This window comes from Camellia sinensis, chromosome 13 (assembly GCF_055761805.1).
Source record: "Camellia sinensis isolate YWXY chromosome 13, ASM5576180v1, whole genome shotgun sequence".
NCBI classification, from domain to species: Eukaryota; Viridiplantae; Streptophyta; class Magnoliopsida; order Ericales; family Theaceae; genus Camellia; species Camellia sinensis.
In genome coordinates, this window is record NC_138973.1 from 117,174,425 (window position 1) to 117,198,901 (window position 24,477).

The following is a 24,477-nucleotide window of genomic DNA, read 5'->3' on the forward strand; positions in this document are numbered from 1 at the left end:
AGTCATCTGCCATTAGTTGAATTCGCCTACAATAACAGCTACCATTCGAGTATTGGTATGGCGCCCTTCGAGGCCTTGTATGGCAGAAAATGTAGATCTCCGATTTGCTGGGCAGAAGTTGGAGATGGGCCTTTGCTTGGGCCCGAGATTGTATACGAAACAACTGAGAAAGTGAAACTGATACAACAGAGACTGAAAACTGCACAGAGCAGACAGAAAAGTTATGGAGATGTCAGAAGACGAGACAGAGAATATGAAGTGGGTGATCACGTTTTTGTGAAAGTGACACCGATGAAGGGCCAGACTCGTTTTGGAGTCAAAGGCAAGTTAGCACCGAGATACGTCGGACCATACGAGATCATTGAGAAAATCAATCCGGTGGCGTATCAAGTTGCGCTCCCTCCTGAAATGGAGCATATGCATAACGTCTTCCACATTTCTATGTTAAGAGATTATCTCCGGGATCCCTTCCATGTAATAGAGCCTACCCACGTAGTGTTGAGTGATGACTACACTTACGAGGAACGGCCTATACAGATTGTAAACAGACGGATTAAGAAACTGAGGAACAAAGAAATCCCGCTGGTAAAAGTTGACTGGCAGAACCACGGTGGTATGTATGCCACTTGGGAAAGGGAAGATGACATGGCTACAAGATATCCTGAACTGTTTCCACTGAACCCTATTTTCTTCCAGAATGAAGGTAACTCGAGTTTAGAGGACTAAACTCTTTATAAGGAGGGGAGACTGTAACAACCCTCACCACTGATTACCGATAACCATCGATTACCGTTAAACTGAATTGATTATGACTGATAATTGAACTGATTAAAGTACTGAACTGACTGACTGAAATTGGAAACCGAATTGATTGAGTATATGTTAGTTAAATTGCATTCTATCTGTTTGACTGTATGATTATCTGTTCATGCTTATATGTTTAAACTGCTAATCGAAGGCCTTATCGGCGGCCGAATCCAAAATTGATTGGTGTTTTATGATCCTCTTAATTAATGTGATTTTATGGTATAATTGTCTGAAAACTGATTAGGTATGATTAAATTAGATTAAAATGAGTTAATTGCAATAGTTGCCTATTTACCTTATTGCCATTGTTAGTGGGCCCTTATTATAACATGTTAGAGCCTTGGTATGCTTGAATCAAACATTTTGCTCAGCTCATTTCTTGCTTTTGCCGACTAGAGGGAGAGAGTTAAGGGAGAGAGTTAGATTTCGCCTCTTTTGGCTTGGTTTTGCTTGGAAATTGAAGGATTTAGAGCATAAGATTGCATAGTTGAGCTTGTTCATCTTGCATTCGAGACCTAAGGTAGGATAACTACTCTCTTGTTCTTGAATATTAAGTGATTCTTGCATGGTTCATGCTTCATTGTAGAACTAAGACATGAATTGGTTCATTGTTGTTGAATTGAAGCTTAATTGTTGCATGCATGTACATATATTAGAGTTTTGAGGTTGTAGTTCATAATACCTCACATGCATGTTCATCTTTTGGTCATACTCCATGAGTTCATCTTGTTTTTGACGGTTTGATCTCTTTTGAAACAGCATTAAAGCTTTGAAAATGATTTAAGATCATGCATGTTTGCATGTTCATATTGTTCTTGGAAAATGGCTTGAAATTGGGTTTGAATTAAACACCCTTAGGCTTTGATTTCTCAAATTGAGTTTTGAATCATGTTATTCCATGTGTTTATAAGAGTTTTCCAGAAAATGAGCCCAAGAGGATCGGTTTTGAGTTGTTAACAACTTGGTTTTGAGCTTGGAGGTGCAATCTGGAATTTCCAGATTTCGCACTTCCGCTCGAGCGGGGAAAGTGCCGCTCGAGCGTGGAATTCGAGCATCCAGCATCTCTGCACTGTTTTGCAGTCCGCTCGAGCGGAGTATTGGGCGCTCGAGCGGAGTCATGTCTCACGCTCGAGCGGGCGTCGAGCGGAGATTTCACCCATCCAGTACTTTTATGGTACGCTCGAGCGGGAAAGTTTACGCTCGAGCGTGGACCTTTGTTGCATGTACGCTCGAGCGGGGAAACATGCGCTCGAGCGGGACTCTGTTTTTCTGAAAATGCTTTTAAATGTACATCTTTGCATCCTCATCCCATTCTAGGCATTCTTAGGCCTAGTTTAAGACATCTTATTGAGGATATAGATGTAGAACACACCGAGGCCCTCGGGATTAAGTTATTATATTTCCCAACTGTGTAGCTTAGTGTGTTCAACCTGTGAACTGTGTAGGGCTGGCAACTGGGGAGACACGCTCTAGCCTACTGTAGCCCAGAACTCTGTGAGTAACAATTGTGTAAAGATATGTTCAACTGATTATCTTTGAATACTGAACTGAACTGTTTACTGAACTGATATTGTTTACTGAATGAATGTATGTCCTTTATTTCTGAATTGTATTGTGGCATCCTTAGCACCTACTGTTTACTGTTACTGTTACAGAGATCTCTGTCGGTTCCCTCGTGGAGCCACTACTGTTTACTGACTGATGGCCATCATTACTGTTCGGTCTTTAAGACCTACTGTTACTGATATGCTAATGGATGTACCACATATGACTGTTTACTGTACTGAGCAACTGAAATACTGATTGAAATGAACTGTTTTCATTACTGTAAGGACATTCATTCTAAACCCCTTTACGCTTTATGTTATTCACTGGGCTTTAGCTCACTGCTTATATATATATGTAGGTGTTCAGGCACCAGACCGCAGCTAGGAGCGTCAGGATTACTCCAGTTTTGTCAAGCCAGCCTTTGTGCCTCACTGCGAGGTTCCGAGCCTATCATGTTAAGGCTTAGGGGTGTTTTAGAAGCCCCCCCTCTGTACTGTCTTACTGTTTTGTAATAACTGGATGAATTGTATAGACTGACTGTTTACCGTACTGTTATCAAGGGATTAAGTCCCTGTACTGTGTGACTGTAAATTTTGTATAGACTGTACTGTTTGTATATGTATGAATGCATGAAAAATCTTTTTGGCATACAGACTGTCACAGCTCATTGGACATTGTTTAATTACTGTATTGGCTTCCGCCAGGCCCTGTACTCTGTTTTACTGTATTACTGTTAAGCAGGCCTTCGGTAATCTCGGATTACTGGCCGGTTACGGTGCTAAACCCATAGGGCCGGGTTTGGGTCGTGACAGTAGTATGTCTTGTATGATGCATTATTTCGATCTTGCTCCTCTTCTAGTAATGCTTCATATCTAGATACTTTGTAAGTCAGTTTCACTAAGTCCCTGAACTCTGTTGAGTCAAACTTCTTTCGAAGCCTAAACTCTAAACCATTTTGAGCCAATCTTATGAATTTTGGCTCTGGGAAAATGACTCTACATTTATTTCGAGCCCTTTTAAATCTGGCAATAAACTGAGTAGCCTTCTCTTCAGGCCTTTGACTCAACCTTGCCAGGTCTGCCATGGAAACCTCTGGTTCCGATTGGAAAAATTGGGCATGAAATGCCTCTTCCATTTGTTGCTAAGTTTGAATTAAGCCAGGTGTAAGGTTAATGTACCATACGAATGCCCTCCCAGTTAGAGAGTTTGGGAACAGTCTCAGCTTCATATAGTCATTATTAGTGAATTCACCGCATTGAGCAGCGAACCTAGCGATATGCTCTACTGTTGACTAGTTTCCATTCCCATAAAAAAGGGCGAAATCTGGTATCCTGAAACCTCTTGGGTATTCATGTACCCTATCTACCCATTCTGGATATGGTTTTCTGTATACAGGAGTCTGGACCCCCCGAGCCATTGGTCCACACATCTCCCTAACGATGTCAGCAATTTGGTCCCTTGGGACCATATTTTGTGCCTGCTGAACCACCGCTGGAGGAACAAACACAGGAGGTGGACAAACTTGTGCTTGCGGTCCTCTTGGTCCATAAGGTGGCATGTTTGGGACTGGTTGTCCCTATGGTGCAGGTTGCTGTTGGGGGTGTGGGTAACCCCTTTGAATTTGTCCTACGAAAAGACCTACAAAAGGTGCTGGAACTGGTGTTGTGTCCCTTCCATTTGTAGGAAAACCTTCCAACCCCCCGGGTATAAATTCGAATAAGGGATTAGTGAACCCCCTTATGCCAGGTATGGCTTTGAACATGGGATTTGAAACCATTCTTATGCCATTTTCTTATACTGGGCCAGTTCCACCAATTGCATGGCTTCCCTGTTAAGTACTGAGACATTTTGACTTACTACAGGCCTTGGAACAAGTTCGTACCAAGACTGAGGTGATGGTCTTTCATGGTTCTGATTACTAGTTTGACCATTAGAATGTCCATTAACTTGCATAGGCTGTTTATCTCTAGCCAATCTTTGCTGAGGGACATTCGAAATTTCCTCTATGTGTCTTACGTTTGTTAGTTGGTGGTTATTCATTCGATCCAAAAAGGATGTTGCCCACCTTTCCATTGTGTTCATTAATTGCTGTCCCATTGCATCTATTAAGCCACCCCATGGATTCATTGGCTGAGTAGATGGGACAGTGGATGGTCCAATTCCTTGGTCTCATCGAATATTACGAACATATGGTATTTGTTTTGAAGTACTGGTCTGTTCGACCATAGGTTCTGATAAAATGGGAGTTTCCACAGGATGTGTTATCACATTATCCTCTGGATTAGGTATCTCTACCTCTCCTTCCACGCCTTCTTCCAAGCGTTCATTTTTTCCTTGTCTCCTACATCCAGCCATTTCGATTTTGTCCCACTGGGCGTGCCAAAAATATATGTTGGCTTTTTGGCTTTCGAAGGTTATTATTATAATTGCAAGCGTGCCAGCAAGGATCAATCAATCCTTACAGAAATTTATTTGCCAACCAATTATCAGACGATTGTGTTTTAGTTCTCTCAGCCTCAATGAAGAGGACTTTTATAGGTGGCTTGATTTAGGAGAATTAAACAGAATACCAATCAAATAAAGAACAACTAAAGCATTTCATTAAAATGAAAAACTTACAATGATTCAAACTTAGTTTCATAGAGGTTTACAACGACAATTTACTTGAAACTATTCCTATGAATGAAGTGCAGTGCAGAATTTAAAGTAATGGAATATAAAGAACAGGATATGTAAAACTAAGTAAAGTAGAATAAGACTGGTTTTTTGGATCTGAGTCTAGCTTCTTTTGGGGCCTTCTCTGCTATTTATATTGCTTAAGGATGACCATCGAACTGTATTTCCAACTGTCGAACTGCTCCCCCATGATCGCTGATCATGTTGCCTCAAGATTAGCTCCATTACGCCATCACTTGCAGTTAGGCTTCCCTCTTGAATTTGAATTCAAATATAAGTAACCGATGATGCCACATCACTTTGTATCTCTCTGCTGATCCACTGCTACTCAGATCTCGTAACAACCAATATTAACTAACACGTGTACGATCAAGATCGAAGATTTGAATTGTCTTCCCGTACTACCCTTACTTTGCCACGCGTCGAATTGTAATTGGCTTGTACAAAATATGTAGCCAACAATTATCAATTTAAAAATATGTATTGTAAATATTCAATTAATAATTTCTTATCTCAAAAACCTAGAAAATAAGTTTTGAATAGTATTAAAATGCAAAACACCTCATTTTAAGTTATTATTTTAGACTTCAAATTATTTTGAACAGACTCTGCTTTTGAATATTTTATAATTCATTTATACCTACGTAGAAGTGATGTTCCTTCAAAATTCTATCATTGCCAATTGTTTAAAAAGTAGCCTTGGTACATCCCAAAAGTTGGAGAAAGGATATCAGCTGTGCCTTTGAGCACAACAAGAGATACTATGCCTACGCAAATAATTTGATTTATTTTTGAATGGTGAAAAAACTTTTAAAGATATATTTAGAAGTACCCTTTCCTAAAGCTAAATACTTTAGCAGAGAGGATGCAGGTAGTGACAAAGGCACCCTAAATACCGATTAAGCCCATTATATTAGTAATGTTAGGAATACTAATAGATAGGGCTGGTGTAGGGTTATCTAAACCGCCCAATTCGAACCAATCTACATACAAATAGGCGGTTTCGCAGATACAATGCGGACGAATGTGGTTTGGAATATGACATGATTGTGAGTTGCGTACGAATTGCCGGTTTAACCCGCACTCGCAATAACCTGCCCGCATTTAGATTTTTTTATTTATTTTTATAATAGAACCTGGACCGTTATTATTTTATTATTGCATTTTGGATGAATGTAAAAGTTAATGAAAAATTACTTTTAGGTAAGCTTAAGATTTTGAATGATTTTACTTTAATTGTATTGTTGGGTAGTAGATAGTGAATGAGATTGATAATCTAGTTTAGAACTTTGAAAGATGTGCTTGTGTTAGTTTATGATTTGATTTAAAAGTTTAGGATTTTGAATGATTTGTTTGTGTTAGGAATTGATTTTGTTGTGTTTTTAATTTTATAAGTTTTAATTCATTAATTATTAATGCTAGAGCAATTTAGAAAATTGGGGGGGAAATGGCCAAAAATAAATATTTACAAAATGGGGAAAAAAATGCTCCAAAACAAATTTTTAAAGAAAAAAGTCCAATTCGCAAACTACCCGCACATCTGCGAACTTTATTCGCACAAATCACAACCCGCATTGCGGGTGGTTGCGGGTTGAATTTTTCCCAAACCGTATATACGTGGGCGAGTTTAAACCGATCCACAAACCGTCCAAAATCGAACTGCGACCACCCGGACTAATGGATATACCATATAAAACACATATTTATGAGTTTAATCTCTTGACTTGAAACTAACATAATATAATATCTAATTAGTATATTTATTGAAACATTTGATAATGTATACAGAGGCTCTTTCAAATTTCATTACCCACAAAACCATATATGGATTGTAAAAAAAAAAAAAAAGTTTAATGGAAACATTTCTAAAATAATTTTATATAAATATTTTATTTGGATTGCATCATCCATTTAAAAATTATTTGGACTGCACACAAGATATGGTTCCGAACGAATGATAGTTTAGATAGTTTCGAACACTCTCACTACTTGATATCTATGCAATTTCCTTTCTCATAGACAATTCAACGAATACCCATCACACTACCGAAACATGTAATTACATGCTTGAGCTCTTGATGGTTCATAAGAGGGTTGGTGATATCGCTATTGTGTTTGATTTGATGAAAAAGCAAATTATCTATAGGAATTTGAATACTTATTTGATCATATTTAAGGCTCTTCATGTAAAAGGAGGGATTCGGCAAGCCCCATTTACACTTGAGCGGATGTTTATAGAAGAGTCGTTTCAGAAGGGATTAAGCCTAGTCTCTAGACCTACTCCGCGCTTATGGTAGCATCTGGGAAGAGAAGGGATTTTGAAATTGTTCCTAATATTGTTGCTTGTAATGCATCTTTGTATAGTCCAGTGGAAATGGGTAGGCTTGGGGAGGCAAAAGGTATATTCTATGGACTTAAAAAGAGTGGACTAGCTCCAGATTCCAATTATTCTCTGAGATGATAGAAAAGGGATGTGATCCTGACGTAGTTAATATCAATTCTTTGATTGACACTCTTTACAAGGCTGATCGGGTAGATGAGGCATGGGCAATGTTTTGCAGAATGAGAAAGATGAGAAAGATGCTCTATCCTGATAATATAACTTTGTGCACACTTCTACTAGGTGTTGCAAAGGACGGGCGGATTGAGGATGCATTTAAGATCGCAAAGAGCTTTGTTCAACAGGTTAGGAATCAGACAGACAACTCCTTTTGGAGAGATTTAATTGAAGGAATTCTGTGTGATGCTGAAATTGTTCAGTCCATTTCATTAGTTGAAAGATTAATAGTTGATGGGCTTTGCAGAAATGACTCAGTATTGATTCCTCTTATTAAGGTTATGTGCAAGCATAAGAAAGCCCTCGACGCTCACGAACTTTTTGTGAAGTTTACCAGCAGTTTTGGAATTCAACCTACACTAGAAGCATATTATGTTCTGATTGTGTGGTTTCTTGATGTTCATCTCACTAAAATGGCTTGGGGTCTTTTTAAGGAGATGAAAACTGTTGGTTTTGCTCCTGATGTTTTCACGTACAACTTGTTGCTTGATGATCTTGGGAAGTCTGGGAGGGTCAATGAAATTTTTGCTCAGCGGGGGATGTAAGCCTAACACCATAACTCACAATATAGTTATTGATGGTCTTGTTAAGTCTAATAGAATAGAGAAAGCCGTAGATTTGTACTATGATCTTATCAGTGGAGATTTCAATCCCACTCCTTGTACATATGGTCCTCTCATAGATGGTCTCTTAAAGCTAGGAAATTTGGATGAAGCGAGGAGTTTCTTTGATGAGATGGTGGATTACAGATGTAAACCAAACTGCGCTATTTACAATATTCTTATAAATGGATTTGGCAAAGGAGGGGATGTGGAAACTGCTTGTGAGTTGTTTAATAGAATGGTTAAAGAGGGAATAAGACCAGATCTGAAGTCCTACACCATTCTCGTAGATTGCCTGTGCTTGGTGGGGAAAGTGGATGATGCTGTGCACTACTTTGAGGAATTAAAGTCGACTGGCATTGATCCTGATTTAATTTCTTACAACCTTATGATTAATGGTCTTGGGAGATCAAGAAGAATAGAAGAAGCTCTCTCTCTTTTCAATGAGATGCAGAGTAGAGGGATTATTCCTAACCTTTATACCTACAATTCCTTAATTCTCAATCTTGGGATTGTTGGAATGATCGAGGAAGCTGGGAAAATGTATGAAGAACTCCTACTTAAGGGCCTTGAACCTAATGTTTTCACATATAATGCTCTCATTCGAGGATATGCAGTCTATGAGAAGATGATGCTTGGGGGCTGCAGCCCCAACACTGGGACATTTGCACAGCTTTCTAATTAATTTTGAATTTTTTGGGGTTACTCCTCGGCTTTTCATTGTCCTAATTTCTGATGCCAGTACTCGAGGCACGCAAGGTATCAATCCTTTGGATTTCTTTCTGGCATATCCCCAATATTCATCACTGGCTTTTCTACTACCTTTTTGAATTTTAGATTTCTGACATTGTGTAACGCCCTAAAAATTAACCCATTATATATATCATTGACATTCATTATTTTAAGAAGATAATCTATTAATTCATTCATCAGAGCATTACAAAATAAAGCATAACATATAACATCGAATAAAATGCCCAACAGGCTTACATCTTTCCAAGCCAACACTTGGATACCAAAAATATGAGTTCTAACTCAATACAATAAAAGCCCTAGGCTTGAATGTTTACATGTACATATAATTTAAGACAGTTATCTAAAAGTAGTCTTCTTCAATCCAGAAGCCAAACCCTCCCAAGCTAATTCCTTGGAGGTAGTTTATCACCTGAACCTGAAAATGATGTTCCCATAAAGGGTGAGCCACAGCCCAGTAGAAATATACTAAACCACATATAAGCAATGAATAAAGCAGTAGCATTTAACAGATGGTTAACCAAAATAATCAATTACAACATTTTACAGACTCTTGACATTATTGCCAAAGATACATTTTACTTTCCAGTTTTATCAACATGGCTCAGAACCTGGCCAAACTTATAACAGTGAAATCACCTATATCATATTCACAATCTTCCAATATTATCAACAAATGAGACTCAAGCTCAAATCAAACACTTCATACTTCCAGATTGATACACATTTTAGTGCTGTATCAAATAAACACTTCTATAAATAAGCACACATAAAAGTGATGCTAATGGAGTCCATCCCCTATCTCCTCCCAAACAAAGATCCGGTTTAGAGGTCCATCCCCTATCTTCCCCTAAACCGTGGAGTACATCCCCTATCTCCTCCCACACACAAACAATATATGCAAATGCAATGCTCAATCATTACACGCATTTTCTGTATCAATGCCATAGTCAAAACTAATGACTTAACCAATGAGATTAGTTTCAGTTATTCCTAATCCACATGCAATATCTACAACAAGCACGACTATCCTCCACCGATAGCCCAAAACAGTTATTTCTAGACTTGAAAATAAATATACCAACAATTCAATAGGCGAGTGATTTACATTATCCAACTACACCATTTAATCAATAAATTTCCCAATTTCATGAATTTAACCAAATTCCCCAATTCCCTTAAATTAATTATACAAATTAATTAATTAATACAACTAGGGTTTTTCCCAAAATTATCAAAGTAACCCCAACATATCAATATACCAAAACTTAGAACAAAACTTATAAAATGGAGTAGGAAATCCCTACCTCGAAGAGAGTAACCCGAATGGAGAAGATGGAGATGAATGCCCAAATACAAAAGTGCTCCAAATTGCCAAAAGTTCAGATTAAATGGAAGCCCTCGACTCCCTCTATCTTTTTAATAAAGCAACTAGAGTTGAAACACTCTCTAAACAGATCAAACCTAAAAGAGAAGGTGAGTAGGGAGAGAGAGAGGTCGAACCTGGGGTTTTGAATCAAATGAATATGAAAAAGACTGATCAAATCCCGCTGCTGTGTATTTAAACTGGACAGGCTCGCTCGAGCGAAGACTTGGTCGCTCGAGCGACCAGACACAGAGAAACTACGCTCGAGCCAAGGAAGCCTTGCTCGAGCCAACAACTCAAATGCTCGCTCGAGCGAAAGAAAGCTCGGTCGAGCGAAGAACTCAAACCCTCAGGTCTGAACCCAGACACACGCTCGAGCGAAGGAACTATAGCTCGAGCGAAGGATGAACTAACTCGCTCGAGCGAAGAAAATCTCGCTCGAGCCAAGAATGCACAGCTACAGGTCCAAATCAAACACTACCTCTCGCTCGAGCGAACAACTCCTCGCTCGAGCGAAGAACCAAAAACCTGGACAGCAACTCTTGGTTTCTAAACCCAACCAACCTGAAACAAACCTGCCCAACACATCCTATAATTCCAAAAGAGAAAATAAGGAATAACAACAACAACCATATACAATGACAAAATCTACGGAACAGTCCGGATACAATAATTAAATGGGAAAAGACCAGGGTCGCTATAACCTCCCCCCCTTCAAAGAATTTCGTCCCCGAAATTAAGCATGAATTTTTTGAAAACAGATTTTTCTCAATTTCCCAATGATATAATATAACCATAATAAACAACTTGACCCAATACTGGTCACTTCATCCTTTTATCAAGAGGTATCCCACAATATATAAGATAATATATATTTCAACCTGCACCACTATTATGCATTATTCCCTTCAATGTTAACAATTTCCATATCATATTCAATTGCATGATTTATATAACACATCCAACAATGTAACCAACATATACAATGTTACACTAATCTTCTATAATGAAACAAGTTTCAAGATACAATTAATTACCATAACATACTCAATGTTTTACAACTTAAGACATATGTAAGGCTCTTAAGTTCAACAATATAACAGAATCTAGTTGTAAGATTACAAATCAACAAACATGTCCGGATATTTCTCGCGGACTTCCAATTCACGTTCCCAAGTGGCTTCCTCCACTCCGTGGTGTTTCCACAAAACTTTGACCAAAGGGATGGTTTTGCCTCGCAAAACTTGATCCCGCCTATCCAATACCCGAACCGGTCTTTCCTCATACGAAATATCTACATCAACCACTAAATCGGTCCAATCCAACACATGTGATGGATCCGGCTCATACTTCCGAAGCATACTCACATGAAACACGTCATGTACTCCGGACAACTGCGGTGGCAAGGCTAAACGATAAGCAGCCTCGCCAATCCTCTCAAGGATCTCAAACGGACCAATAAACCGAGGGGACAACTTCCCACTCTTCCCAAACCTCATCAAACCTCGTCTAGGTGATATCTTCAGAAAGACATGATCACTCACCTCAAACACCAAAGCTCTCCTCCTACGGTCGGCATACGATTTCTGACGACTCTGTGCTGTAACAAGCCTCTTACGGATAAGCTCAACTTTCTCCGTCGTTTCCCTCACCAACTCCGGACCCAACAGAGGTGCATCACCCACCTCAGCCCAACAAACAGGAGATCTACACGGTCGGCCATACAAGGCCTCAAATGGTGCCATACCGATACTAGATTGGAAACTGTTATTGTAGGCAAACTCCACCAACGGCAAGTGCCTCTCCCACGATCCACTAAAGTCTAGAACACAACCCCGAAGCATAACCTCAAGGATTTGAATAGTACGCTCGGACTGTCCGTCAGTCTGAGGATGATAAGCCGTGCTAAAGGTCAACTTAGTGCCTAAGGCACTCTGCAAACTCTGCCACAACCTGGCAGTAAAACGAGGATCTCTATCTGAGACGATCGTCACTGGGACCCCGTGCAATCTCACTATATCCCGAATATACAAGTCAGCAAGATGATCTACCGAATCTCTAACACGCATAGGAATAAAATGCGCCGACTTAGTCAACCGGTCCACAACTACCCAAATAGCATCACTACCCCGCTGAGCCCTCGGAAGACCCACAACGAAGTCCATAGTAACATGCTCCCACTTCCACTCGGCAATAGGCAAGGGTTGCAATAAACCCGCTGGCCTCTGATGTTCGGCCTTCACTTGTTGACAAGTAAGGCACTTAGATACGAAAGCTGCCACATCTCTCTTCATACCCCGCCACCAGAACTGGCGACCCAAATCCCGATACATCTTAGTGCCTCCCGGATGCACCGCAAGGCGTGAATGGTGGAACTCTCGGAGTACTTCCTCTCGGCAAGACTTCGGCACAAACAGACGGTCTCGGTATCTCACACTCTGGTCGGAATACACCGTCAAACCCTTCTCTACCTTCCCACCGGAAATCTTCTCACGGAGAGATTCTACCTCAAGGTCACTTCTCTGAGCCTCTAACACTCGAGTCACAAGTGTAGGCTGTGCAACAACAGAAAACAAGGCCGCAGCCTCAACGGATTCGCCCATAAGTAAATCAAACTCTCCAAGTGCACCCAACATCTCCCATTCTCGGATGGCTATACCAGCCATATCACCAATAGGTTTCCTGCTAAGGGCATCGGCCACCACATTGGCCTTTCCCGGATGATAATGCAACTCAAAATCATAATCCTCTATAAATTCCATCCACCTCCTCTGCCTCAAGTTCAAGTCTTTCTGTGTAAACAAATATTTCAGACTCTTATGATCCGAGAATACCTCAAATCTCTCACCATAAAGATAATGCCTCCAAATCTTCAAGGCAAATATCACAGCTGCTAACTCTAGATCATGCGTAGGGTAATTCTGCTCGTGAATTTTCAACTGACGTGAGCCATAGGCAACTACTTTCCCTTCTTGCATTAACACACAACCCAGACCCTCTCGTGAGGCGTCACAATAGACTGCATAACCCAACCCTCTCTCTGGAATAATCAAGACCGGAGCGGTGGTCAGTCTAACTTTCAACTCCTGGAACGACTTTTCACAAGTCTCACTCCATACAAATTTGACTCCCTTCCGAGTCAACCTAGTCAAAGGCGAAGCTAATCTGGAGAAATCTTTTACAAACCGACGGTAATAACCAGCTAATCCCAGAAAACTACGGATCTCAAAAACATTCTTAGGCTGTGCCCAATCCTGCACTGCCTCTACCTTGGATGTATCAACAGACACTCCTTCCCCAGAAACAACATGGCCTAAAAACTTGACCTCTTCTAGCCAGAACTCACACTTCCCAAACTTAGCATATAGCTTATGGGCTCTAAGTAACTCAAGCACCACCCTCAAATGTGCCTCGTGCTCCTCCTCAGAAGGCGAATAGATAAGGATGTCGTCCACAAAAACGACTACAAACCGATCCAAGAATTCCCGGAAGATCCGGTTCATCAAATCCATAAAAACTGCCGGTGCATTGGTGAGCCCGAATGGCATCACCAAAAACTCATAATGGCCATACCGCGTACGGAATGCCGTCTTCGGAATATCCTCTTCCCTGACCCTCAACTGGTGGTAACCCGATCTCAAGTCTATCTTAGAGAAACAACGGGAACCCTTCAACTGGTCAAACAAATCATCTATACGGGGCATAGGGTACTTATTCTTGACCGTAGCCCGATTCAACTTCCGGTAATCTATACAAAGTCTCAAAGCACCACCTTTCTTTTTAACGAAGAGAGCTGGTGCTCCCCACGGCGAAACACTAGGACGAATAAAACCCTTGTCTAGCAACTCCTGGAGCTGAGTCTTCAACTCAACCAGCTCGGCTGGGGCAAAACGATAAGGTGCCATGGAAATCGACGCCGTGCCGGGCACTAGGTCAATAGAGAACTCAATCTCCCGATGCGGTGGCAAACCAACAAGATCCTCGGGAAAGACATCCGAGTACTCACAAACCACCCTAGGCAACACAATCTGAGTCTCAACATCCTCATTAATCAAAAGGTTAGCTAGTAGCCCACTAAGCTCACTCCTTCCTCGCCGAACATACCCCGGTGGCAACACATCACCAACCCGGTCCCCCAGAAAATGAAAATACTCCCCGCTCACGGTACAGCAAGTGACCCTCTGGCGGTAGCAATCAATAACTGCCCGGTATGACGATAACCAGTCCATACCCAGAATAACATCGAAACCCCTCATAGGCATAACTACAAAGGAAAATGGGATTCTATGATAATCAACCTCTATATCACAACCCCTAACGCCTTGTTTCAAAATCAATTCACCCCCAAGAGGTGACACTACACAAATAGGAGATGCTAGCTGTGCTAACTCCAACTCCAAAACAGATGCAAATGTAGCAGACACAAAGGAATGAGATGCACCCGTATCAATCAAAACATTAGCAACCGAGTTGCAAAACAAGAAGGTACCTCTCACAACTGATGGTGCTGGCACAAGATCCTGCGCGGCAACAGCATACACTCGCCCAGACGACCTCTGATCAACCTGCTCAACCCTAGGAGTATAAGGTTGCTGTACTGACTGGGACGATGAAGCCCCCTGATTGGCCCTCGAGGCCTGACTTGACGGAGCTGGCTGCTGACCCTGAATCGGCCTCATACCGGATGCACCAGGTGTGCCACCCAACTGCGGGCAATACCTCTTCATATGCCCTGGCTGACCACACTGATAACACGAGAGTGGCTGGCCTCTACCCTGACTCTGGCTCTGAGATCGAGCCGAAGATGATGCTGCTCTCTGAACTCCTCCCCTCTGAGGACAAACTGGAGACTTGTGGCCTAGCTGGCCACACTTAAAGCAGGTAATGTCTCCCTGACTGCCTTTCCCCGAACTGGCACTCGGTACAGGAAAAGTCGATCTAGAATAGCTACCCTGAGACTGCTGGGGATTAAAACCCTTCTGCCTCCTACCATCACTCTGACCATCCTGACTCCTCTTGGAGCCCTTCTGCCCTTCCTCCTCCTCCTGCATCATGATCTCCATATGGGCTGCAGCATCAACCATACGCCCATAATCTCGAATCATAGTTCCCCCAACTCTCAGCTTGAGGCCACGCCTCAACTTCTTCTCAAACTCAATACAACGGCGTTCCTCAGACGCCACTAACTCAGGTGCAAACCTGGACAAACTAGTAAATGCAGCCTCAAATTCGGCCACTGAAGAACTCACCTGCTTAAGCTGACAAAACTGGTCTCGCAGCTTCTCCCTGACTGCCGGAGATAAAAACTTCTCCTGGAATGCATTCACAAAAGCCTCCCATGTACCTCCTATACGCCCCTTAGTGAACTTCCACCACTGACCCGCATCTCCCTTCAACTGAAAAGATGCCAAGGTCACTTTCAACCCCTCGTCTTCGATGCCAAGCATCTCAAACGTCTTCGTTGTCTGTTCGAGCCACTCATCTGCCTTAAGCGGCTCTTTAGGATCACCCACAAATTCATCCGGATTAGACCGGAAGAACTCCCTCTTCAGAAAGGAAGGTCCTGCATCTGCAGCAACAACCTGAGCTTGATTCTCAGCTCTGAGAATGCCTACTGACTCCCTGAATGCCCCTGCTATCTCTTGGGCTAGAGCGCCCATAGCCTGCTGGCCTACTGGCTCGGCCACATTGGCCTGGCCAATTCCCTCCTGAACTGCCGGAATCTCTTCTGGCACAGGCACCTCCTGCCTACCCGGCCTACCACGCCTACCGCGTCCTCGTCCTCGTCCTGACATCCTAATAAAGGAAACAAAGACATTAGCACATTAATAAATGTGCCGAAGCTAAACACTCACGTCCTAATGCAATGGACAACAATAATTCATTCCACGTAAGCACATAATCACATAAGCACCTACGAATTTCATTCCCGGATAATGATAGTCCCAATGCGTTACTATAGTTCCGGTTGGAAGCAGCAGTGATCAAGTGCCTTTCCAACAAGACTACAAGAAACTCAAGGATCCAATCAACATCCTAGAAACTACATTCCATACCCACATAATCACATAAACATGTTATCACATAAGCATATAACATTACACTAAGTCTCTATCAAACGAGACGAACCCAATGTGATACTAATCACTTCCCACGTACCCAAAGTATTCAAACCCGGTACGCTCTGATACCAAGTTGTAACGCCCTAAAAATTAACCCATTATATATATCATTGACATTCATTATTTTAAGAAGATAATCTATTAATTCATTCATCAGAGCATTACAAAATAAAGCATAACATATAACATCGAATAAAATGCCCAACAGGCTTACATCTTTCCAAGCCAACACTTGGATACCAAAAATATGAGTTCTAACTCAATACAATAAAAGCCCTAGGCTTGAATGTTTACATGTACATATAATTTAAGACAGTTATCTAAAAGTAGTCTTCTTCAATCCAGAAGCCAAACCCTCCCAAGCTAATTCCTTGGAGGTAGTTTATCACCTGAACCTGAAAATGATGTTCCCATAAAGGGTGAGCCACAGCCCAGTAGAAATATACTAAACCACATATAAGCAATGAATAAAGCAGTAGCATTTAACAGATGGTTAACCAAAATAATCAATTACAACATTTTACAGACTCTTGACATTATTGCCAAAGATACATTTTACTTTCCAGTTTTATCAACATGGCTCAGAACCTGGCCAAACTTATAACAGTGAAATCACCTATATCATATTCACAATCTTCCAATATTATCAACAAATGAGACTCAAGCTCAAATCAAACACTTCATACTTCCAGATTGATACACATTTTAGTGCTGTATCAAATAAACACTTCTATAAATAAGCACACATAAAAGTGATGCTAATGGAGTCCATCCCCTATCTCCTCCCAAACAAAGATCCGGTTTAGAGGTCCATCCCCTATCTTCCCCTAAACCGTGGAGTACATCCCCTATCTCCTCCCACACACAAACAATATATGCAAATGCAATGCTCAATCATTACACGTATTTTCTGTATCAATGCCATAGTCAAAACTAATGACTTAACCAATGAGATTAGTTTCAGTTATTCCTAATCCACATGCAATATCTACAACAAGCACGACTATCCTCCACCGATAGCCCAAAACAGTTATTTCTAGACTTGAAAATAAATATACCAACAATTCAATAGGCGAGTGATTTACATTATCCAACTACACCATTTAATCAATAAATTTCCCAATTTCATGAATTTAACCAAATTCCCCAATTCCCTTAAATTAATTATACAAATTAATTAATTAATACAACTAGGGTTTTTCCCAAAATTATCAAAGTAACCCCAACATATCAATATACCAAAACTTAGAACAAAACTTATAAAATGGAGTAGGAAATCCCTACCTCGAAGAGAGTAACCCGAATGGAGAAGATGGAGATGAATGCCCAAATACAAAAGTGCTCCAAATTGCCAAAAGTTCAGATTAAATGGAAGCCCTCGACTCCCTCTATCTTTTTAATAAAGCAACTAGAGTTGAAACACTCTCTAAACAGATCAAACCTAAAAGAGAAGGTGAGTAGGGAGAGAGAGAGGTCGAACCTGGGGTTTTGAATCAAATGAATATGAAAAAGACTGATCAAATCCCGCTGCTGTGTATTTAAACTGGACAGGCTCGCTCGAGCGAAGACTTGGTCGCTCGAGCGACCAGACACAGAGAAACTACGCTCGAGCCAAGGAAGCCTTGCTCGAGCCAACAACTCAAATGCTCGCTCGAGCGAAAGAAAGCTCGGTCGAGCGAAGAACTCAAACCCTCAGGTCTGAACCCAGACACACGCTCGAGCGAAGGAACTATAGCTCGAGCGAAGGATGAACTAACTCGCTCGAGCGAAGAAAATCTCGCTCGAGCCAAGAATGCACAGCTACAGGTCCAAATCAAACACTACCTCTCGCTCGAGCGAACAACTCCTCGCTCGAGCGAAGAACCAAAAACCTGGACAGCAACTCTTGGTTTCTAAACCCAACCAACCTGAAACAAACCTGCCCAACACATCCTATAATTCCAAAAGAGAAAATAAGGAATAACAACAACAACCATATACAATGACAAAATCTACGGAACAGTCCGGATACAATAATTAAATGGGAAAAGACCAGGGTCGCTATACATTGGTTGTGTATTAATTTTTAGTTGGTAACCTTTCACTTAATTTTGCTTACACTCGTTTTTTTTTTTCCAGGAATGTTTGGCTTGATAGTACTTGATCATTTTAGTTGTGATAGTGTGGGCCTAGTCATGCTTGCAATGTTGGTGGTGAGATTGCTACTGCCATGCTTCAAAAGGTTCCAAGGTCTGTGGTCCGAAATATTTGAGGTGCTTTTTAAGTTCTCCTAACTGTTGTCCATAAGGATTGTGAATAGTCACTTATTGTATATACATGTCCTTCAGGTTCTGGAGTGTAACATAAAAATAGTATTAGTGTAAACGATATCTTGTCCCTTGTTCAACCCATATGGATAGATTTCAGTCAATGTGCAATAAAATTTCAGTGTAGAAGAATTTGCTTATTGAATTTGAACCTTGTTTTCTACTATTTGATGTCTATATCACTCCATTATGTTCTTGAATATCCCATTATTTGTGGTCATGTACCATTGGTTTTGATCATATATACGAATTTGTATAAAAAAAAAAGAAAAAGAAAATTGCAGACTTCAAAGCAAAAGAGAGATATCCTTTTGGCAGAAGCCGGGTATGAATACTCATAATCTTAGTTCAAATAGGCTTGAATTTTTGTTAGAATTGGCATTGTGCGATTGATAACTGGGGTTTTTGCTCATTTTCAAATGAATTGCAGTTTTTTTAGGCCAAGGTGTAGATATCTATTGAACATGCAATCTCCAAAACTTGAAGAAGATCTTGTTCAACCACAGAATTCAGGTATGACAAGAAAAATTCATGAAAAGAGACGGAACTGTAGTGCTAATGTAGCTCCATCGGGAAGCCCATATTCAGTTTTGGTTTCAAATCCAGATACGGTAAGTATTTTAAATGAGAAAGAGAACTTGGGCTTTGTCAATATATGTTGTTTTGCCTTAATGAGATTGTTATTTGTATTGATTACTCGTTACGTTACACAGAGCTGAAGATGAGAAAGGAGAAGAAAAGGTACGAATTGGTCGGGAACAATTGAGAGTAGAGAAGAAGTCAAGTAGCTAGATTGGATGCCTTTGAAGGTTGAAATTTTATACATTTTATTTGTGAAGAAAATACTCTTTTGTTTTCTTGTGAAGGGCTTTTTGTTGGCATTACAATAGTTCATATTTGATCTTTTTATATATACTTTTTTTTGTATGGAGAGAAATGAGTACTTGCTCACTCAAATAAGAGGGATAAAGCAGTATTATCAAGACAATTGAGAGAACGATGTAAAAGCTAGAGTTCACTCTTGGAGGCAAGTTGAAAATAATCATATTCATTGGCAAATTTGCTTAGCACCCCTGATCTCACAAGATTAAAAATAAAATAAAATAAAGTCTAAAAATCCAGCTTCAGTCTAACATGTGTGAGGTCAATTAACATAACTAAAAAAAAAAAAACTAATTTGAAAAAAAAAAAACTTGCAATAGTATAGGGTTTCTTTTTTGTATAATAAGAGAACAGGTGTTTCCTGTTGAACCAGAGATTCTGCAGATGAGTCCATAGCTACATATTGCAACTTTGCAAGGCTCTCTCTATATTGGAATGAATAGGACTCATATGTATATAGTATGACTGAATCTCTTCTCAGTTAATTCCCTCCAGGAAAGGTTTTTAAGTAGTGTTTGGTTTGTTGAAATGATTTTAGGCAAGAATAGAATGACTATTTATTGATCTCTTAATCAAGAGGGGAGGGGCGGTCTTATTCCCTCCAATTTTTTTTGCAAAATTTTATTTTTATACGCATGTATCTACAAAAAAAAAAAAATGGAATCATTTGAAATGGTCCCCCAAACTCAATTCCATATTTTCAAAAATTTAGATCTCATTTTATATAAGGGTGAGCCTTAAAAATGTCTCATTTAATGACCCTCAAAAAAATTAATATAAAAATATAGTCTATTTGATTGATATGAAATCATATATAAAAAAAAGATAAAAGAAAAAAAAGAAAGAATATTTTGGTTAATTTCTACTAAACAAAGTAAATTGGTTTTTTGTCTAGGTTCTTATTGTTTTTTTAATTAAACCACTTTTAAAGTTTTATGGGTCAGCTCATTGAATAATATTCAAATAATTGTATAGAGCTTATTAGGTTTAACTTTTATTATAACTTCTTCATATTCAAAAGCTAAAACATTTATTTCCCAACTTTTCAATACTTTTTTTTCTTTTTCTTTTTCTTTTTTAAAAAAAAGGGCAAATTACTACCCAGTGGTGGCTTCGTAAAATTGTTACAAATTCATGAAAAAACTAATGATTTTAATCATGATTAATATTTTATAAATTTTATCATTAATTTATAATTAATTTTGAAATACCCATTGACTTGTTATTCCCTCCCCCTCAAAAAAAAAAAAAAAAAAGACAGCTCTTTTTTTTGGTCTAAAAACATGTAAGCGAAAGTTATACCAAATATTTTGGTATATATTCACAATATTTAAAAAAAATTACACAGTCTCAATAAATTGCACCAAACATGACTATAAATTTCTAAAAAGTGGGTAAAGGTGTGTAAAATTAGACTAATACCCTATAATTTTTTATTAGCTAGTTGTATTATATTGATTTATGTCTTAATAATTATTTAATTATTTTAAAGTCGGCCCAAGTTTTGGCGGGAGGGTGTTAGAGTTTGAACCCCTCATTCAATACCATGTGTTCAATTACAATTATAATTCTACTTCCCCTCATCTTTTCACTAGTTCTACCCCACATAGACCACACAAATTCAGTGTACACTAAAACACCAATTTGGTAACCTAAAAACAGAGCATTATTAAAATCTCCAAAATCCGATTTTGGAAGCTTTAGTTCAAGGCAGTTCGGAGACTTCAGTCCCAAGTATACTAAAACACCAATTTGGCAACCTAAAAACAGAGCTTTATTAAAATGAGTCCGGATCCTCGGCCGCCCTCTCCTGTGGCCCTTTCTGCGGCGCTAGCCAAAACGACGTCGTTTTGATTAGGTTTTTTTTTTGTTTCTTTTCAAAATTTGAGTTCCCCCTTCCTTTTGTCAAAATCGAAATGGGTTCGATTTTCTGTTAGATTTGTTGTTGTTTTGTATATATATATGATTATTGGGTTAGATTTGTTGATGATAATCTGATTTATTGTTTGATTTCTTGCCATGGTTTGATTCTTGGTTTTTAGATTTGTTTGATGATAAACTGATTTATGTTAAATGGGTTTGTGCTGATGATAAATTTGTATATATATATATATATATGATTATTGGGTTAAATTTGTTGATGATAAACTAATTTACTGATTTATTGTTTGATCTCTTACCATGGTTTGATTCTTGGGTTAGATTTGTTTGATGATAAACTGATTTATAGTTTTTGCATTTGATTTGTTTGTCAGTTATGTTGAACCGGCTATTATAGAAATGAAGCAGTTGTTCAATTAAATAAGATACAATAAATTGAAGTTTTCATATGATTTGATTATATGATTATTGATATTTAATACAAAAATAACCTATTATCAGACACAACGAAGTTAATTGAGGATTGTGTTTCAATAGCTAAGTCTATGGTAGTGAGTAATTTAATCTGGACACTAAATTTTTCATGTCTGCTTGCAGGTTAAACTTTGTGGTCATGAAACCTTGGCAGCTTCACACTTTCTATTCACTTTTGCTTTGGTAAATGCCAGCAAAATCGAGTTTCCGACACTCTTTGGAGAAGGGAAAACGTGAATAAATTCTACTTCTTTTTTTTCCCCCTTCTAGTTCTTATGGGGTTATCTGATCTTTTTTATGTTATGAGACCTCAAATAATAATGCGAAAGTAAGTTGAGTATGGTTTTTTGTTTTTTGAGTTTTGCTTGATGATGAAAGGTTTGGTTATGTTGTTCCATGTCTCAACTCAGATTGATTTGAAATATTATGATGCTTTTTTGGGTCATGTATTGAAGAGAGTTTGTGCAATAAAAAACATTTTATCAATTATTAAAGTTACAGTTAATTGATTTATTATAGAAATGAATCAGCTATTATAGAAATGAATCAGCTGTTCTATTAAATAAGACACAATAAGTTGAAGTTTTCATATGATTTGATTATATGATTATTGATATTTAATACAAAAATAACCTATTATTAGACACAAAGAAATTAGTCTGTCTATCATCTTAGCATGAACTCTTCCAAATTATAAAAAGTCCTATACAAATACTCCATTTTCTATTAAATAGTCCTCGCTCTCATTGTGAATATAATATAGAAAATAAATCTCTAATTTTATTCTATTATAAAGAATAAGAATTACAGATGGTGTAGGCCTCACTCCCAAATCGTCTCATTTCTTGCATTAGGATCACAAATCATCACTCAACTCAATTTAATTAAATATAAGGTAAATTATACTTCCAATCCATGCATTCTACCTCCAATCAATCTCATGTTGATTCTGTGATTCAATTTCAACAATCAAAACATTGCAAGTTGAAGCATTTTGTTAACCTTCTGTTTGGATAATTTTTCTTCGTGATGTATTGGACACATAACAAACAACTCACCAAATGTTTACAAACAAGTATAGAACACTTAGCTAATACACCAAGTAGCTCTCTTCATTCTACAAAGCATTGAATCAATGTCAACTAAAACAAATTATAAAGCAATAATGTTACAACAACAAATGAAGTATTTATCTTGTTGGATCATCAAAACAGAATTAGACAAGCCAGCAGCACCGTCAAGCAATTCTACAAAATGCTTTTGCCTTGAGACAGTAGCAAGTATGATCGCATTGTTGGTGGAACAGAAGTTGCTGCTCAATTATCTTTCCCCTTGCCACTCCCTTCGGAAACTTTAGAGGCGTCATAAGCAGAAAGGAAAAAAGTGCCCTAATTCTTCTGCAGAAACCTGCATAATCGCAAAGAGCGTTGTTAAGCATTATGAAATATTTAAATGAAACTACCCACTTCCATATGTATATTATGAATATAAGTTTTCCTTTAGATGCATTACTGTCAAACTCACCAATTTGTAGACTCAAGAAAATAGAAATGACTTCTTTTTTTCTTTTTTTGAGATGACAAACACAAACAATTTTGTTAAATGGCCTTGGAATGAAATCATCTGTTTGTGTTTGTCATCTTAAAACAAGAAAAAAAAATCAAATTAAAATAGGAATGAGTGTTTCCTTCTCTTACAAATTAAAATCATTTCATGATGTAACAGAAAAGGAAAACAATTCAAGCCCATTTAACCCAATAACATCATCGATTTGTAGTTCATTAAGCACATAAGTTCACATCTTCAAGCAGTCAACCCGAAAACAATGAACATTTACAAGTGGCCATTACTAGGAAAAGGCAGGAACTTGTGGTATTGGTTCATTCTGTAAACATAAGAAAATCAAGTCAAAGAAGCTAAATTCTCCCTATTTTCTGGTTGGGTGAGGAAAATGAGTATATATTAGACTTACTAATAAAAAATAATACTTTTTTTTTTTTTTGGGTTTAATTACCCATAAAAAATAAATGTTCAAGTAATTCCATTTCCCATTTATTTTCTTCTCATTGACAAATCCAAGATCCAAACATAGCTTAAATGAATAGTTTTACTAATCATCTTCCTATGAATATAGAATGAGACTGAAAATTATACTTTAGCTATCCAACTTCAATTCGATAGCTCACTTTTCAGATCAAGTTCACTTTAAAACCTATGAATTGCATTGTAAACGACAAATTTGTATACAATGCCCTCATACTGAAGTTTCTTCTGGATGCAGCAAAGTCACTTTGCCTAATATATAATGTTTAATGCAAGCGGACCAACGTCTCCTCTTCAATGTTTATATATGCCATCAACTCAGGCAACTTAATAGCAAACAAAAACGGGTTTTCTGACTTCAAAACAAAACCAAGCAATTCAACTCCAGTCGCCTCACCGCCGCCTCTCCTCGCCGTACGTCCGTTGCCTCTCCATCGCCTCGCCTCTCTCTCTCTCCTCT

At 38.8% G+C, this 24,477-nt stretch overlaps 1 pseudogene across 1 annotated transcript; it reads left to right on the forward strand.

Moving 5' to 3' along the window:
- Positions 1–7,488: 7,488 nt before the first annotated feature.
- LOC114283323 (uncharacterized) lies at positions 7,489–19,650 on the forward strand (annotated as a pseudogene). The gene is made up of 4 exons (XR_014347926.1): positions 7,489–8,949; positions 18,550–18,683; positions 19,168–19,348; positions 19,451–19,650. The product of XR_014347926.1 is annotated as an uncharacterized LOC114283323 (transcript).
- Positions 19,651–24,477: the final 4,827 nt, after the last annotated feature.